General features: G+C 50.9%; 1 protein-coding gene across 4 annotated transcripts in view; it reads left to right on the top strand.

Moving 5' to 3' along the window:
• The window catches only part of Kirrel3 (kirre like nephrin family adhesion molecule 3), a 560,014-nt gene that overhangs the window by 487,386 nt on the left and 54,743 nt on the right, over positions 1 to 17,885 (top strand). The window lies entirely within an intron of this gene.

The raw sequence follows: 17,885 nt of genomic DNA, 5'->3' as shown, positions 1-17,885 counted from the left end.
ACAAATCCTTTATTTCCCACTTACGTAGTGACTAGAGACACCACACCAAAAAGGAAAAAAGGGAGAGTGATCCTCCAGCCCGCTGGTCTTAAAAATCCATAACAGAAAACGGTTCTCTGGGGGAGACGGTTTGAACACTCACTGGGAACCAAGGGTTTAATTGAATTACTTTCCCTCCAAGGTGTGCCCACCTAGAGGCAACAACTCCTCCTGACTGCACACATCTCAGCCTGCCAGGGGGCGAGAAGGGGGTCATCAAGACAGCCCCAGGGTCAGACTAAATGTTCTAGGGCTCTGTCTTTCCCATAGACACGCAGGTCAAGTGAAGTGATTATCAGGCGTATCCTGGACTGGGCAGCAGGGGTTTGCAGCTGGGTCACCTACCTATAGCCTCACTTTCAGAGTAAGCGGGGACTGTTTGAACTGGCTGGCCCCAGCTTCATGGGCCACAGCTGGCAACTAGCAGGCCGGAAAGCAAGCTCAGAGGGACTGATTAGCTCCTAGAATGTCACTGGGTTTTTTGGTTTTTAGGGGTTTGTTGTTGTTGTTGTTGTTGGTTTTGTTTTGTTTTACAATTATTGCCAGTATTTATGATTCTAGAGCTTCCGTATGAAAATTCAGATCTCTGATTTCTCTTGCAAAGGCTTGGCAGGGGTAGGCCCCTTTGCCTCTTTGGCAGCCATCATGTAATGCCTGCTCTCTTTAGCAAAATGTGACTTTCTAGTTCCTTCCCACCCCTCACCACGGCTCACCTCTCCTGCAAGATGCATGCATGTCACCAGGTTAAGGTGGTACCCTGATCTCACCCTGCAGAGGGATTACACTGTAGGTGAGGGATAAACCAAGGGCAGAGCAGGAGAAAGAAACAAGGGGTAGCAGAGACAAGCGGTGCCCGGTCGTAACAGCGGAGATGGCAAGGTTAGGCTTTGAAGAGGTTGTAGGTGAGGCGTGAACATGACTGAATTTGGACGAATTAATCAAATTGTCACGGGCAAGTGGGCTCGAGTTTGTTCCCGCTAACAGCTGTCCTCGTTCAAAGAGTCCATTTGGAGCTGAACTTCCTGAATCCATATCCTGATGGCAACTGCTCCATGCAACGTGCGTGTAAGAAGGACCCAGGACAAGCTGAAGAGGGTCCCACCTGCTTTGTGTGAGGCTTCGCCTTCCCAGGAGGAGGAAGAGTGATTTGAGGACTATGCATGGAGCTGCAAATGAGTGCACATCTGGAAACGTGCCCACAGATCTACAAACAAGTACACATCTGGAAACGTGACCACAGATCTACAAGCAAGTGCACACCTGGAACCGTGACCACAGATCTGCCTATCTGTTCCTGTCACCCCACATCCCAAAGCAAGCCTTCTGAGCCCCTAAGACCTGCCTGACTCCTCCACTGATGACGCAAAGACAGAGAAAAGTCAGGGGCTTTAGGAGCAGACCCAGCCATCCATGCTTGGGCCAGAGCCAGGCTAGCTCCACAGTTTGCCCACCAAGCTGCCATCTGCAACCTCTGCCACTGCCCTGGAAGTCCACGGATGAGCAGAGACAAGTAGGGGGAGCTCCCTCTGAGTCCCAGTAATGCCTTTGGGCTAGAAACACCTTGCCCTGGGCACAGGTTCCTAGTCGGAAAGGAAAACACCCAGAGGAAAAGGCAGATCGGAGAAAGGTAAAAGACCTTTCCCTTGAAGGTAGCAGATGCCAGAAGGAAAAAGTAATGAATCGGGGGGGGGGGGGGGGCGGGGGTCTGTGTACAGATTCGAACAGATACTCACATGCGCCGAACTGGCAACAACCAGCCCACAGGTTCTAAATGAGATAAAAGTACTTCTACATCCTGACATGGTCCAGGAGGGGGGGTTCCCTGATAGTCTTACATTCTGGTTAAAGGAATTAATGAGATCAGCGTGCCCACACCACTACAGAGGAGACAGAAAATTAGAATACCATAAAAATATAGCCAGTGAATTTTGTTTTCAAACAAAACAAAGTGAGTCGTTGGTCTAACTGGTGCCCAGGCTCACCTGTCACCAAAAAGACTTGGCGTCTAGTCCCTTCATGCTGCTGGAGAAGTGAGTTCTCCAAAAGGGTCAGCTGAGCTGCCCTGTCTGCTGTGGTAGCCACTGGCCACAAATAACTATTCAAATTTAAGTGTGAATTAACTCAAATTAAGCTTAAAATGCACCCCTTCCATTGTACTAGCCTCGTTTAATGCTGAAAAGCCCAGGTGGCTTTGGCAAGGCTGGGTTAGGTGGGATTTAAGCTTTTCTGAGTCCTCTGGTGAAATCCCATTTAATCATACCCCAGCAAGCCAAGAGCATGCAATGATGACACAGGCTTGGGAGCTGGGCCTGAGGAGACCGAAGAGCCCAAAGCATTTGCACCAATGCCAGAATGCCATTGCTGGAGAGCAGCTTCTCCCTGACTCATGTTCAATCAGCTATTCTCCAGGCCTTTGTGAAATGCAAACCATGTGTGTTGCATCCGATGAGATGGAGAGATGCAGGGAGAGTCGAACACCCTCTGGGCCCTCAGGAGCTTTTTTTCCTGAGGGGAGGGAGAAGCTGTCGAACCACGTGATATCACAGGAGACTGGATGGCACCTTAAATAGTACATAAGAAATGCTAAGGAAGCATCGTTTCTGCTCAGGAAAGCGGGGAAGCCTTGAGGAGGTAGCAGCTTACGAACCCTCCCCAGGTGGGGTGAGAAGCATTTGATGACCAGAGGATAAAAACACTCCATAGCAATATGAGCGGAAGGCCAGCTAGCAAACACCACTGTGTTTGAGGGTGTTTGGCAAAGAGACCTGAGGAAGTTCAGTGGGTGTTGGGAACAAAGGAAAATCAGAGAATAAGAGGGAAGGGCGTTGAGCCACGCTAAAGAGTCGGAACTGTGCACGTAGTGGGGAGCGATGCTTGGGGTCTAAGGAAGACTCGGTTGAGATCCTGGGGTCTCCAGAAGGGTCTGGGCAGAAAGCGGGGCCTGGATAGGACGGCAGGAAGTGTTGGGTGATTAGATCCTGGTCCGCAGAAATAGGACAGCCCCAAGTTTGCACAAATACTTGCTAGAGGCAGTCCTGGAGCAAGAGGCACCAAGCAGTGGGGGAGAGTCCTTCCCTCTGTTTAGGTCAGGGAGTCCACAGTAATGCCTTTAACCTGGTTGAGTCCAGCAGTGATTCCAGAGGTTAGTGCCCCATGCTGTGTTGTGCACTGTGCAGTTTCTTTGATGTTCTAAAGGTTTCCAAACCTCTGTGTTCTGAGCCCCTGTAAAACGGCATTGATGGAGGGACTGAGTGGCCACTGTGTAGGAGAAGACCTCACTCGAGGCATATATAGAGAAAGCATGTCTGCTCGGACCTGAAAACCTGGGCACTCGCCTACCTGGTGGGTTCCCTGAACTGCTCTCTCTCTCTCTGGGACTGTCTCCTTCGCTGGCCAGAAGGTCGGGGATGAGACACGAGAAGGCCCTACCCTCACAGGCCCCTTGCTCGATGACACCCAGCATACCCCGGAGACCATTAGCGCCTCTCAGGGAATATTTAACTGAAAACAGTTTCTAGTCGGGATCTGTTATAATTACTAATTAGATCTGATTATAATTATCTTTCGCTGCCATCCCTTACCTGACACACGGGGTAGTGTGATGGCTGGCAACAATTAGCGGCAAGTCTTTCCTGATACACTGGATGATTAGAAACACAATTGCAGGGTTGGGGGGAAGAGCCTGGCTTATTAAAGGGAGGCCGCTGTTTACCAAGGAATGTTGTGAGCAAATTAGATTAAATTAATGAGGAGAAACTTGGAGAGAGGAGACGGGCTCTTTTTATTTTTCCTTTTTGTCTCTGCTGATGACATCATTTGGGGGAGGAAGCTCTGTTCCCTTTTATGGTCCCCCTTCTGTAACCCATCTCAGGCTCTCAAGGTTTGATGGGCACCATCATTCAGCTACACCAGTCTCGAGCAGTGTGATACAATGGACCACATAAGCAAACTTATTCACTGTGTGACATCGGACAAGTAGCTTACAGTCTCTGAGCGTTCACTTCTATGTCTGTATGAGAGGAAAGACAATACGGGCTAGATGTCATAGTCAGCTGTCAGCAAGGGCTCTGGGAGGGTGAGGAAAGAACTGTGTATATATAATATACAAGTGACCCACAAGCTTGCTGGGGAAGAGGCCACATCGAGGCATTTTGCAGGTCCTGGGTTCAGCCCCAAGACTGACAGAATGATAAACTAAGTGAAGACTTGCAATAAGCCCCCACTCCAGGCTATTAAGGGGTGTCTCCCTCTCTAAGGGCAGCAGGTGCAGAAGAAAACCAAGTCAAGACGGCCCATCCTCCAGCAGGCACACTCCCTGTGCATCCCAGTGGGGCTTCATCGGCAAATGAAATGAGGGGCTTTTCAATTAGTGTTCGCGGTGAAGAGGGAAGCTGGGGGCCTCTTGCGTCCAGGAAACGTCTGCCCACCTCTCTAACCCAGAGCATCTCTGTCCATAAAGACATTGGTGTAGACTCTGAGCAAATGCTGAGAAGCAAAGGACAGATCCAGCTAATCTGGGGACAGGACCACGTGGCTATTGTGTTGCCAAGGTGGCCAGTGTCCTGGCAGACATGAGTGTCAAATTATCTGCTTCTACCCCCAGATCTTAAGAAAGGTTTGCCCTTGACCCTCTATACTGGTGGCTGGCACACAGAAAAACAGTCCCTCCGCCACTTCAATGAGAAGGAAGACACACATACATGTATGTACACACATAGAACTCAACAGAGAGAGAGAGGGAGGAGAGAGAGAGAGAGACACAGGCAGGCAGACTGACTGACTCTGAGACTGTTGGCCTCGTCTAACTGTAAAGTATTTTTTCTTGCTGTCACATGCAAGGGGGTCAAGGTTATCCCAAAACACATTTTCCTTGCCCGTTTGGTGCCCTTTGTTAGGAGACATTATGATTACAGCCAGGGTGGCTGGGCAGGGTCTGGTCCATGCTGAGTAGTGTCTCTAGCACAAGGCTTTAGGGTTAGGCCTTAGTTATTTTTCTATTGCTGTGATTGAACCCCTGACCCAGACAACTTAGAAATGAAAGCATTTAATTTGGGGATCACAGTTTCAAAGAGCTAGAGTCTGTCAACTATCATGGCGGGGAGCAGGGGAAAGAAAGCACAGGGCTTCAGCAATAGCTGTGAGCTCATATCCTGAGATTCAACCATGAGGCAGAGAAAATTAACTGGAAACGATGTGAGCTTGTGAAACCTCAAAGCCCACCCCTCAGTGATGCATTTTCTCCAACAATGCCACGCCTCCTAATCCTTACCAAACAATTCTACCAACTGGGGACCAAATTTCAAATATATGAACCTATGGAGGGTTCTCTCATTCAAACCACCGCAGGGTAGCTGACCTCCTGCTTGGCTGCTTAGGGCTTCAAAGATCATGTACAATTCCCACTTACAAATCCCACAGGGTTTGAGCCATTGTCTGTAATGCATCGGAACCAGCGTTTTCTCTCCAGTGTGGACATACACTTCAGTGAAGGAGAAGGTCCTGCAGAGCAGAGTGTGTTTGACCTCAGCCCCTCTCCCATCAGTCATCTGAGTGTGACCATCCCTGCTCTGCCCTCTCTAACATGTGATCTGCCTTGGTGACTCCCCGTCCACGGTTTCTTGTCACCAGATTCCAAACATGAGCATCTGTGAGCTCCACACCTCATCCTTGCCTCTCAATGACTAGGATCTTGAAGAAGGCAGAAGCAAAGCAAAAATGCCAGACATCCCAAGCTCTACTGGGCCCTGGGAGCCAGGAGTTTAAGGCCAATTAACATGCAAAGGTCCCACACTCAACTGTGGCCTTGGCTGGTTAGATCAGCACCACCAGACTGCCTCCCAAGTTCTCAGGAACAAACTTACAGAGACGACACTCAGAATCATGGATCCCCAAAATGTCAGAGCACCTCCCCTCCCCCAGGAGGGTTGTGTCTACCCTGATATCTGCCCACAACTGCAGCCTCTGTGTCCCGACTGCCTGCACCAGCCTGGCAGCCTCCTCTCTGAGTGTTTATACCTAACTCAGTTTCTTCTACATGAGACACAACTCTCCCTCACCGAGTCCCACCCACCAGCCCCACAGGGACCCCTGGCCTCACCCTGCCTCTCTCAGCCTCTCTGGCCTCAGGAAGAGCACATACATGCTGCTCCCTGTCACACTTAGCTAAGTGGTTACACACATACTCTGGGCATCTCTCCCCAAGCTGGACAGTGTCCTCTGTAGTCAAGGATCATGATCCTTTGTCCTCTGTTTCCAAGGCACGGTGTGGCCTAGCCAACTATAGTCCTTGGTGAAGATCACTGAGCAAATGGATGATCTCTAAGGTCACCCCCAAACTAAGGGAACCTTAGCTTCAGCAGCAATTTCCTGTGTGCTTTGAAACCTAAAGTTGGCCCCCTGGGTGGAAAACTCCAGTGAATCTTGGGGGAAGAACCAAGGCTCAGCCAGAAAAGATTTCTATCATGCCTTCCCTGCACCAGCTTCACCTACCCAACCCCTGGCCCCACACAGTCTTTTTAAGCCTTGGCTTCATCACCTGAAAAGGATTAACATAATGATAGCTGCCCATCCAAAAGGGTTGCTATGAAACAGGTGAGGGCTGGGTATGAACATGCTTTGTGAACTAGAAAATTCTGAAAAGAAATTAGAGGCTATACCTTGGCACCGTGTGGGGTGATGGTTTTCAGATGCTGACAGGGTCTGTCCCTGCCCAGCTTTCCTCCATGTTGGTACTCTGGAACTAGTCATAGTGGGAATAGTCACACCTGGGTAACTGGAAATGCCACAGAGCAGGGCTTAGTCCAGCTTGGCTTGGTTTGCTTTGCTTGGCTTGACTTAGCCTGATTCAGTTTGGTTTCACTCAGTTCAGTGTTCCAGTCCAGTTGCCGAAATCTCAGCTGTGAGGCGAGGTAATGTATCTCTCTTGGACCCAGCGTTCCTAACTGTACATTAAGGGCAGGCATTCTTGCCTGCCTCCTGTTCGAAATCAACAGAGCCACCCTGAGCTCTAACAAAACCAGGCTGGAGGACCCCCAAGTGTGAGCCACCATGCTCCCTGATTAATGTCCTTTATTATAATCACCCTTCATTGGAAAGTAATCAAGAGCAATGACAGTGCAGTGGCTGACGACTGGAACTGCGCCCAGCCCAGGGAGACTGAGATCGCACAGCCGCCTCCCGAGGAGCCGCCCGAGAGCGGGCCCCCAAGAACACACATCATTTTGACTGTCAGGACCACCCTGGAGAACCGGATGGTGATGCTTAGCCAGGAGCCCTGGGCTCCAACCTGGCCCTGGATGTAGCTCAAGCATGGGCTGAGCATCTCCCTGTACCACACTGTGAGCCTCCGAGGGCCTATCAATAGGGCTGCCAGGTATATGAAATAAGACCATGCATGTGAAAGCCATCAGAAGCGTAAGTGAGACTGTGGGACGTAGTATGAGATGTGACCGTTCTTATAGGACTGAATCCTAGACACCCGAGAAAACCAAAGCACTTTCCTCTACCCTGAAATTAGCACCGAAGGTGCCCGTGTTAAACACCTGGTGTTTGTCATTGCCCCTCGGCACAAGGAAGGTAACAGTAAGTCAAAAAGATAAAATATCCTCACAGTTGTTCCCGATACAAGGAGACAAAAGAAAGCCAACGTTTGCAGAGGGCCATCACCCCAAACACAGAAAAACAAGGAAGTGAGAGAGTGTCCCAGGGGTGCCAGTTCATACAGACAGTTGGATAAGGCCTTTCAGGCTGATGTGACCAAAGACCCCAGGAAAGTGAGGGGAGGGAAGCAAATGTTCCGAGAAAGAACGGTCCAGAAAGGGACTCCACAGAACATGGTCTCTGTGGTGTGCATGTGTTCTTGTCACTTTTCAGCCACAGCAAAGAGGCCCGTGTGATTAGGGCCATCCACGGGGTTCTGATTTGCCACAGTGGTCTCTGAGTTTTCCTTGTGGTCCTGATGTAACAGCAACATGGGTCTAGTCCCAAGCAGGGACACTCTGAGGACACAAGGTCACTTGATGCCTCCTACTGTCAGTATGACGTCACTGTCCCTAGCGTAAGCCAGATGGGCCCGACAAGAATTCAGAGCTTCCTCGGGAGATGGCTCTCCCACACATGTAGGCTCACAGGGTCTGCACATGCTAACCCACACAGTCAGTAATCATGCTAACCCACACGAACACTGCTCACATATCCACCCTCACAGCGGTCACTTGATCCACACACCATGGTCATGCTTATCCACATGCAGTGGCCCTGTGTGCCCACACACATATTGGTTGTACATCACCATGACCCACAGCCGAAGGAGGGGGGAGGCAGAGAGGACTGTGCCTAGTCAGAGAGAGAGGGCCGCGGATGAATAGCCAGGGCTTTGTGTGGGAGCAACACCTAGGTCTCAAAGATGAGCCTTTCCAGGGTCTGCCAGCAAGAACAAAGGCCCTGGAAGTGAGACACAGAGAAGGTTCCATGTGGAGGGATGTCGAGGAGATGAGAACCCAGGACAGCCTAAAATTCGTCAGTACATAGCCTGTCTGGGCCTGGGCCTATAGAAGCCTTTACTTGAAGGGCTTTATCTCTTTATCTTTCTGGCCTAACAGAGACCTGATGGATGAGCTGGGAAGCAGCCGCTATCTAGAGAACCCATCTTTCTTCCCTCAAACCCCACAACCCAGCATCTCTCCAGGGCAATTCTAGGCCCTCTCTACGACCCAAACTCCTGCATCCCCAATGTTTCCGACTCCACCCCACCACCCCCATTCCCCTCAGATACCTGAGATGGTCTTGCGTGTTGCCTTCTGTTGGAACAGAACTGACGTTACAGCAGTACACCATTCTCAGGCACAAAATGTACAGGGCCGAAAACAAACACCACCCATCCACCAGAACGGTCCTTGTTAATGCAAATCTTTAAAAACCGAAATGAGTGCGAAAACCCTCCAATGAACAAGGCATCCAACATTTAAATAGAACTGGGGTCACTTGAGTCTGAGCTGAGCCCTAACCGAGCCTGAGGCAAAAGGAAAACCCTGTGCCCCGTATTATTACATACCTTTTAATGGGTAATTTTTTTTCAAGAGCATTAAAGCAGTGTTAAGAATATTGAAACAGTTAAAGCCAATGTATTAAGGCGCACAACCTTATTTTAAGCTTAAGTATTTCGTTTACAGCAAACACTGAATGAATTGGTTCGACTTTCCAGACTAACATGGTTGCAAAACTCATATGTGGTACCAATCCCACACTAGTCTAGCCTCATTTCCCAATGTCTTCAGCACCTGCACTGACCTCAGCTTCCTGCTCTTGTTTAATTGTGTGTTTAATTGTGTTTTGGTTGGGTTTTTTTGGGGGGGGGAGGGATGGGATACTGTTTTTAAAATTTACATTAGGACATTTATCTACATTCCAGAGGTTTGGAGCATGCCCTTAAATCTTGTGCCTGAGACAAATGCCTCACTGGCTTCCCTGATCCAAGCCTCAAGTGGGAACAGAAATGCTGAGCCCCTGCCCACAGCCTGAACCAGAAAAGGATCCTAAGAGTGAGGCTGTCTTGGCTGGTAACTGGCACTCATTGATTGTGTTTGTGCAAGTGGGGCATTCAAGGCTGTGAGCGCGGGGGCTGTGGGAACCATACGGGCCTGTGATTCAGGTTCCAACTCAGATTCGCATCATGCGTGTGTGCTGAACAGATCCCTGCCTTCACCGAGCTGCCTCTGAATCACGGGAGATGCCGAAGCCTGCACCAGGACCAATGCCTGTTGCTTGCTGACCTGTTAGGCTACCCACAAATCGCAGGATTAGAAAGTCCTTCTTTGTGTCTGACCTCATTCCTGCATCCACATTTCCTGATCAGTCTTTACTGGAAGGCCAGTGTCAGGGTTTTACATGGAGGTCTCTGTCCAGTCTTCCAATCATCACCTCTCCAACAAGGGTGATGGAGAAGGTCAGAGGGGCTCCAGGCAGGCAGGGAAGGAGCCAGTCTCTCCTGTCAGCCCACCAGAGGGCCACAAGAATGGTGATGGTCTACCATTGGCAGGCACTGAGACACAAGTCACTAGCACGGAAACCCTATCTGGAGGCTGTTAATTGAAGTTTGAAGTGGAGCCAAGGAAATTGTGGTGTTAAGGGGGCCTTTTCCACATAGCTGCCTGGCAGAGTCGCCCACAGCCTCCGCCTCTACCTTCCATGGCTGCTCATTCCTTCCTAGCACCTCCATCCACCTCTCCCCCTTCCTCCTCTACAAACAGAAGCAACGTGCCAAGGCCAGACAAGGGGCTGACCCAGAGTAGGCCAGCAACTCTAGAAAAGCTAATGAGCACATAAAGTAGACAGGAGCTAAGAGGGACCCCGAGAAGCTACCAGGTCCAGCCCCCTGCCTCACAGTCGCATCACTGTGTAACATTCAACACATCCCCAGCAAGCAAAAGTAAGCATAGGTTCTGGGGGGCGGGGCTGGACCTCTCTTTCTCCTGGTGTGTTTCCAGACACACTTGCTACTATCTAGCTTGTCTCTTTTAGGCGAAGTCCTGAGTCCATCTCCCTCCCCTACCAGTGACAAGAAGACGACATAGAGAATACAATATCTGTAGTTATCAGACACCCATCTGTGAGCTACTCACGCAGCTTATGAGGTGTGAGGAGATGGAGGCGTGCGTGGGACGGGGAGGGCCTTTCGACTCAATGAAGGCAAGCATGAAAATAAAAGTCTGGATTCTGAACTCATCCTTCCAAACCCCAAATCTATGCCATGGGCCCACCTGTGTGGTGACAGCTTGTCGTGTGGGTTTAGATGCGTGACTTAATTCTCTGGGCTATTTTCCTCATCTGTCAAATAGAAGAGGTACTAACTGCATTAGTCCTGGGGGGCATCCATGCTAACAGCCAGGCAGGCCCACTCTGAGGCACGGGTGACCTCTCTGTAAGATGTATGTAGGCCAGTGCCTCTTGATGGCCTTACCTGCAGAAGACCTGATGAGAGAGCGCTTTGTGGGAAGGTCAAAGACCAGCCCTGAGGGGGTCAGGGTGCCATAACAGGCTTCGGCCCAAGCTTAAGGTCCTGAGCTCACCCTTAGCCTGCCCAGCAGGAACTGAAATGAGAAGATCCTAACTGACCCCCCTACCGGGGCCCCCACACCTCATGCAAATCTGCAAAACTCCACATTTGTATGAGTGCACACGTTCCTACAGATGGTGCTTCCTGTCATGCCCGCTTTGCAGGCAGAGACACGAAAGTTCCTAGAAATGACTGTGCCCACAGCCAGGAAGCAGGTGCTCTGAGTCTCAGGGCCATCCTTGGGATTCAGCTTCAGGACAATCGGAGGTGTTCCCTCTCTACTATGAGATGGACATGAATGGATCGAGAGTCTGCAACTCTACCTCACTCTCCAGGGAACACCTGCCAATCTACCCAGGGCAGGAGGCCTGTGGATTCCACAGCCTCTGGGTATCCCTCCTGTTTTGTAGCATGTGACTACTTCCTCCCAGAACGAGGAAGAGCAGAGGCAGAGGGTCTTCCCATCTGATCCAAGGCCTACTTCTGGCTTTACGTGACCTCTTGGACCCAAGGAAAGCCGTAGAAGGCAGAACCATTGCCTGGGTGGGAGGAGGGAAGAGAGGAGAAATGGGCACTAACCGTGCCCACTGGGCATTTCCACGTGCCATCTCCTAGAACCTGCCCACCAGTCCTCTCCAGCAAGCAGTCAATCCCAGCTTCCTGTAGCACAGCCAGGCTCAGATCCACCTAGCCATGGCCCTAAAGTCAGGAATAGCAGGATAGTCAGATCAGTTCTGTGCCAAGGCCAAAGGCGATCTCACTACTCCCTGAGGCAACAGCCTGACTTCTGGGGACTGAAAGCCCCAGTCCATTCACAGCTACCTGTCTCATGGACAGGCCAATAATAAATGTCTCCTGCACAGACCTTCCTGATCCCCACTCTCCTGGAAGTAGCTGAGGAATGCAAATTAATGGTAGGAATCTGAACCAGGTTCAGAAAGAGAAGTTTCTTGCTTGCTTGCTTGCTTGCTTGCTTGCTTCCCCCTCACAATTCCAAAGTGAAATGCAAATGAGATTTTCAATTGTGTGCCAGAGTTGGGTTGCCCACACCTCTGGCTACAAGCACACTGATGTTCCCCCATAGGAGCTGCCAGTGCTATTAAGACATATCCAATCCCACCACCCAGCATAGAACCCTCACAGGCCCCTCCTCAGAGCAGCTCCCAAGCAGCACAATATCATGTAGACCAATATGCACAGCCCTTACACCCCAGGCTTGGCCTAGCAACAGTGCCATAGATCTGAGCTGATGGATTCTAACGCAGCCTGATCCCAGAGTGCACGCAGCAACTCGATGCTATCCTGTCTCTTTTTATAGAGTGTCCACCCTGTGTGGAACACTTCCCAGGGTGTGTTGGCTGCTAAAGCGAGAGGGAAGGCCTAGACTCTTGGCCCTAGAGGAAAGCAGCAAACAGAATCTGAGGAAAAGCTTTTTGGCTTGGCTCATGGGCCCCAGAGAAGGGAGTAGTTGAAAGTGGAGAGGGTAAGGTACTTTACCAAGGTCTTGGCAAGGCCAGGGGGCATCAGCTGTCTTTGTCCCAAACCCACAGCAATTCCAGTGCCTGCAGATATTTCAGAAGAAGCAATACCCTATAAATTTAAGTCCGGCTTCTCAAATTGGACTGTGAGTCCAACATAGAATAGAGCTAAGGGAAGCTTCTGGAGCAGAACAGGTACTCAGTACCTAGAGTGTTTCCTGCCTCTTTCTAGAAGTCTTGTTTCTCCTCCCAAGCTGCCCTGCATGAGAGAGCCTCTTCCTCTCCATCCTGCCATTTATTCAGCACTCAGTTGCCAATCACCTATTCAGTATAGGCTTCAGTCGGGGCAGGAAGTACAAAAGGGAGCAAGAAGGGTGCCTTCTTAGAAGCTTACAGATATGCCATTGGTACCTCCCATGCAGTTGTGAGACAGAGGGAACCCCCTACATCTGTGCCCATGGCTATGGCACCATGCTTGGTAACAGGTTATACATACGGACCAGACTGGTCTGCGTCTGCCAGTCACAGACTGGAGCTCAGCGGAGGCATTTGTACAAAACCTGAGAGTCACATAGGGGTCCACAGGTCAGAGCAGGGAAGCAAGGCCCTTCCAGGAAGAAGACAATGCCGAACTTGACTCCAGGGCCTAGGAAGCATGGCTTTAATCTGCAAGAGACAGCCATGTGGGTCCTCCGCTCACAGGGGGAGACTGCCCACATTCACTAGGCCCAGGTGTCGTGGAGCCTTGGGTGCCATAAGCACCGTCGCGGGAGGGGGGAGGAGTCCGTGGAGGCTGTGGGGAGCGGGTAGGTTAGGAAGAGCCTGAGAAGTGAGGTATCCACCGACTGTGTCACTCATGAATGGCAGCAGAGATTACCCAGAACATCCCTGGGCAGCAGATCAGGAGCAGTGCTGTGTGAGCTGGCGCCATATGTCCCTCCTGCTTCAATACCTCCATCGTACCTGCCCCTCACCCAGTCCCCTGCTCCAGAGGCCCTCATGTCACTCAGCTCCCAGATGAGAACCAGACTCCACTAAGTCATCAAGAAGGCAGGAGAGTCGCGGGAGAACCGGGAGGAAAGGATCCTCTGTTCATGTCATCGATTCCTCAGACTCAGAATATAAATTAAACACAAACAACACATAAGGGGCTGGGAGATGGCTCAGAAGTGAGGAGCGCCGGTTGCTCTTCCAGAGGTCCTGAGTTCCATTCCCAGCACCCACATGAGGGCTCACAATCATCTATAATGAGATCTGGTGCCCTCTTCTGGCATGGAGGCATACTTGCAGGCAGAACACTGCATACATAATAAATACATAAAACTTAAAAAAAAACAGCTTATATTGGGGCTGGGGGTGGAACTTAGTTTGTAAAGTACTTGCCTACCATGCATAAAGCCCTGGGTTGAGTCATCCTTGCCATATAAACTGGGAGTGGTGTGGCGGTCCACGTCTATAATCCTAGTACTCAAGAGGCCGCGGTGGGAAGTTCAAGGGTATCCCAACAACATAGTGAACTTAAACCCAGCCTGAGTTACAGGAAGAACACCAGCTCATCTGACAGCTGTGCCTGCTGCTTGCTGGTGTGAACTGGTGCGAACTGGTGCGAACTGGCATCATGAAGGCGGACAGCAGCTTGGTCCCCTCAGGGTCCACCTTTCCCCAGGGGCATATGTGCTCAGACTCAGGCCCCAGAATGCCAGAGAAAGTGGGTGCCTGTGGCATAAAGACGTGAGGAAGGCTTGGCACTCTGCCTTAGAAGAAGGGCAGGAGATCTGCTCACCCATGAAGTGGCTAACCAGGCAGGAGCCCTCCACCTTGTGGCCCTCACACTCCCAGCTTCCTTGGCCTCCACTGGGGAGGAATCAAATGGGCATGCCCCTGTGCCGGAAACCAAGAGGGCAAGATTAAAATCTTCTTCCCAGGGTGTGGAGATGGATCCTCAGGTAAAAATGCCATCAAGCCTGATAACCTGAGATTGATCTCCAGGACACATTCTGTAGAAGGAGGGAGCCAGCTCCCAAAAGTCGTACATACACACACATACACACACACACACACACACACACACACACACACACACACACAAATTAATAAATAATACAACAATAATAATTTTTAAATTCTGATTTATTCCCTTGAATCCTCATCATTAGACCAGTCCCACCCTCCCGGGATGTGACATGATTAGGGATGAGCCCAGCCCAGGGCCAGCATCCACTACTGCCGAATAGAATGTCAGTAGAAACATGAGGACCATCAAGGGAGCATTTCCTCTGTGTAGGCCAGGTTCCCCACCCAGTCCTGCCACCTTACAGTTCGACAGCCCCCCATGGCATTCCAGGTGGATGTGATGTGGTCACCCATGGTCATCGTCACCAGGTGACATGGCTCCTCCCACTGTACCTGTGCCTCTGAGTTGACTTTCCCTACCCCCCAACTCCCTGAAGGAGCAGCTCACTTGACCAGAGTGAGCAATGGGTGTTCAAGCAGCAGCTGACCTCATAGGCAGACCAGCTGGCCAGATCCACAGCAGAACACAGACATGTCCTAGCCCGGCTGGTCTTTCTCTGTTTAACTCCTCACCATGGGTGGGGGCACATGCTGGCTCTACCTACCGACAAGTTCACGAAGGCTCCAGAAGGTAAATTCTGCGCAAAATTTCCCTGCCTTTTCCTGCTCCGCTCAGGTAGCCTAGGCCCATCAATGCTAGAAATAGAAGTTGTGGGGATAAGGGACCAGGCTAGGAGAGGCTGCAGAGGAGGTAACTCACTTCACACAGCAATCAAGTTCTGCATATCCAGGGCTTATTCAGATGGAAGGCCACCCCCCAGCCCACCTGGAGAGAGATGGATAACAAGTGTACACTGGGAGGGAAGATCTGTCCTCCACCCTTGGAGCCCAACCCTGTGGCCAAGTCTGTGTGCTCTGCTTGCTACCCAGCTTTCCCGTCCCAGAACAGAAATCCTTTGCCCCCACTGCCAATGGGTTGGAGGCCACCCAACCACTGTCCGACTTCATGCTGGATTCTTCCCATAGACAAAAAGTCCACTTCCATAACTGGTCCCATAGGACACAAAGGTTAGCATTTCCTGTCCCAGAATGGGACGGCTCTCTGGCCCACTGCACATAAATATCTACTGAGACCTCTTAGCTGTCCTCTTGTCCCTCCTCTTTGCACCTGGCTCTGCTTCGTGGACTCATATCAGGATTTGCTTCAGAGGCAGAAATAGTGATACGCGGCTGTAATCTCTGTACAGAAAGGGAAGAGGCAGGAGAATTACAAGTCCATGGTCAGCCTGGGCTACATAGTGACTCCCAGAATCTTGTCAGAGAAACGGAGGAAAGTGGGGAAGAGGGAGAGGAGAGCAATGGCAAGGAAGAAAGGGAAGTTGGGAAAAGGAAAAAATGTAGATGTGGCCCCAGACTGTCCCAGCTAACCTTCTTCTGCCCTCTATCTTGGAGTCAAACTGTGGTAACCCTGCAGCAGTCACATTTGGTGTCTTCAAAGATGTCCCGAAACTTCAAAGAGCTATCAGCCTTTTGAAGTCTCCCATCACAGCACCCGAAAAGACTACAGAACTGGCCAGTTCACCTGTGAAGTGTACCTTCTCCTTGCGGAATGAGGCACAGCACCCACCAGCCTCCACAGAGAAATATTGGCTCCTGCCACAAAACGCAAGGAGGCCCGGAGAGCTCCAAAAGCTATCAAGCCAAACTAGAGATGGGAACTAAAACCTTGCCTCCTAATGAATCATAAAATGCATCTGTTACCCTTTTCAAATTCAGAGATTTGGACTTTGAGGGAGAAAGACTTGCGTCAGGGATAAGCTTTTGACTCTTCTTAGGATTCTAACAAGTCGTGGATTTGGTAAATTTGCATGAGGTTGAAAGGTACATTTAAGTGGTTTTCTGGGATTCCCTGAAATGAATTTCTGTGGTAGGAGGCTCACAGAACGTACTTCTGTGGCTTCCTTCCAGAGCATGCGGCCATCGGTTTTATGGCCGTCTCCCTTCACATCTGTCTTTCCCTTGGATGGGTGACCTGCACCTGCCTTAGCCATCTTCTTCTGTGCCCCACTGTCTCTGTGTCTTCCTCACTCATGGTCACTCCTCCACCCCGCCCCCCCTGCTGTCCTTTAACAAGCCCAGTTTTATAATGCAAAAGGCTATGTTCCTAGTCACCCTTTCCAAGGACTATGCCGGCATGCCCTGTGTTTATTGTTTAAGTCTTTTAATGCGGTGACCCTTTCTCCGGTGCCCTTGGATTTCCACAAAGGCTCCAGGGCTCCAGACTGTGGGTGAGAAGGTCCCCACCTGGCTCACTTTTCCTTCTGTCTAAAAGCCACAGCACTCCTTGGGAGGTGGTTGTGCTGGGTGGGAGCTTGTAGCAAAGCCAACCAGATCAGTTCTGGTTTCTATTTATGGGACCAGTGGGGACTCCGGTCTCAGGCTGGCTTTTGTGAGGCCGGGATGGCTGCCTCAAGGTTTTAAATCATCTGAAGAAAACCGCAGCATGGTCCTCCTGGGTGGAGCTCCTTCGGCACCACCATTAGGAGTAGACCAGATTTCTGGCTCCCAGTGACAGCAGCGTGACTTGCCACAAGTAGGCTAGGCAGTCTCTCTCTCTGCCTCAGTTTTCCCATCTGTAAAATGAAGACACTGCTACAGAACCCTCGACTACTGTGGGGATTAAACTGCCTTGCTGGCACCGTAGTGCACCCAAACACACACGCTAATCGGCTGGCAACATACTGAGCAGAAGACCCTAAAATAAGGTCAGGGTCAGGAGTAGACAGAAGGCACAGAGCCCTGGGAAGGGATGCCTTAGGAAGTCACCATAATTACATGGGAGCTAAGCTGTAGCGAGAAGCCAGCCTCTTCTGCAGCAGGGTTTAGAGGGCTGTGGGACCCCTCTGACCGACTGCTGCTCTTCCTTGCCCTCCCTACCCAAGCCTTCCTCTCTCCTACCCTCTCTATGTTGTGCTTCTGCAGCCAGCACTTTCCTCAGGGGACAGAAAGAACTCCCTCCGGCTTTCCCACGCTTACTGCCCACCCAACATCCACCACCCGGAGCTGGACACAGACCTGACCACCTGCACATGAGCAAGGACTGTGGTTTTGTTTGTGGTTTGCTGGGCAGCCCTCCCGGGCTCCCTCACTCTCCTTCAGCCAGCCCCTCCCCGATGAGACAGCTCATATCTCTCCTTTCGACGTTAAACGGAGAACTGTTGACTCTGTCTCTGATGGTGCCAGTCTCCTTTGGCCCTGCTCCCTGAACCCCCTGCTGCCTCTGCTACCTCCTCATTAGCACT

This window comes from Myodes glareolus, chromosome 4 (assembly GCF_982192425.1).
Source record: "Myodes glareolus chromosome 4, mMyoGla1.1, whole genome shotgun sequence".
NCBI lineage: Eukaryota > Metazoa > Chordata > Mammalia > Rodentia > Cricetidae > Myodes > Myodes glareolus.
The sequence above is the reverse complement of the archived record's forward strand: the minus strand, read 5'-3'. Positions and strand labels throughout refer to the sequence as shown.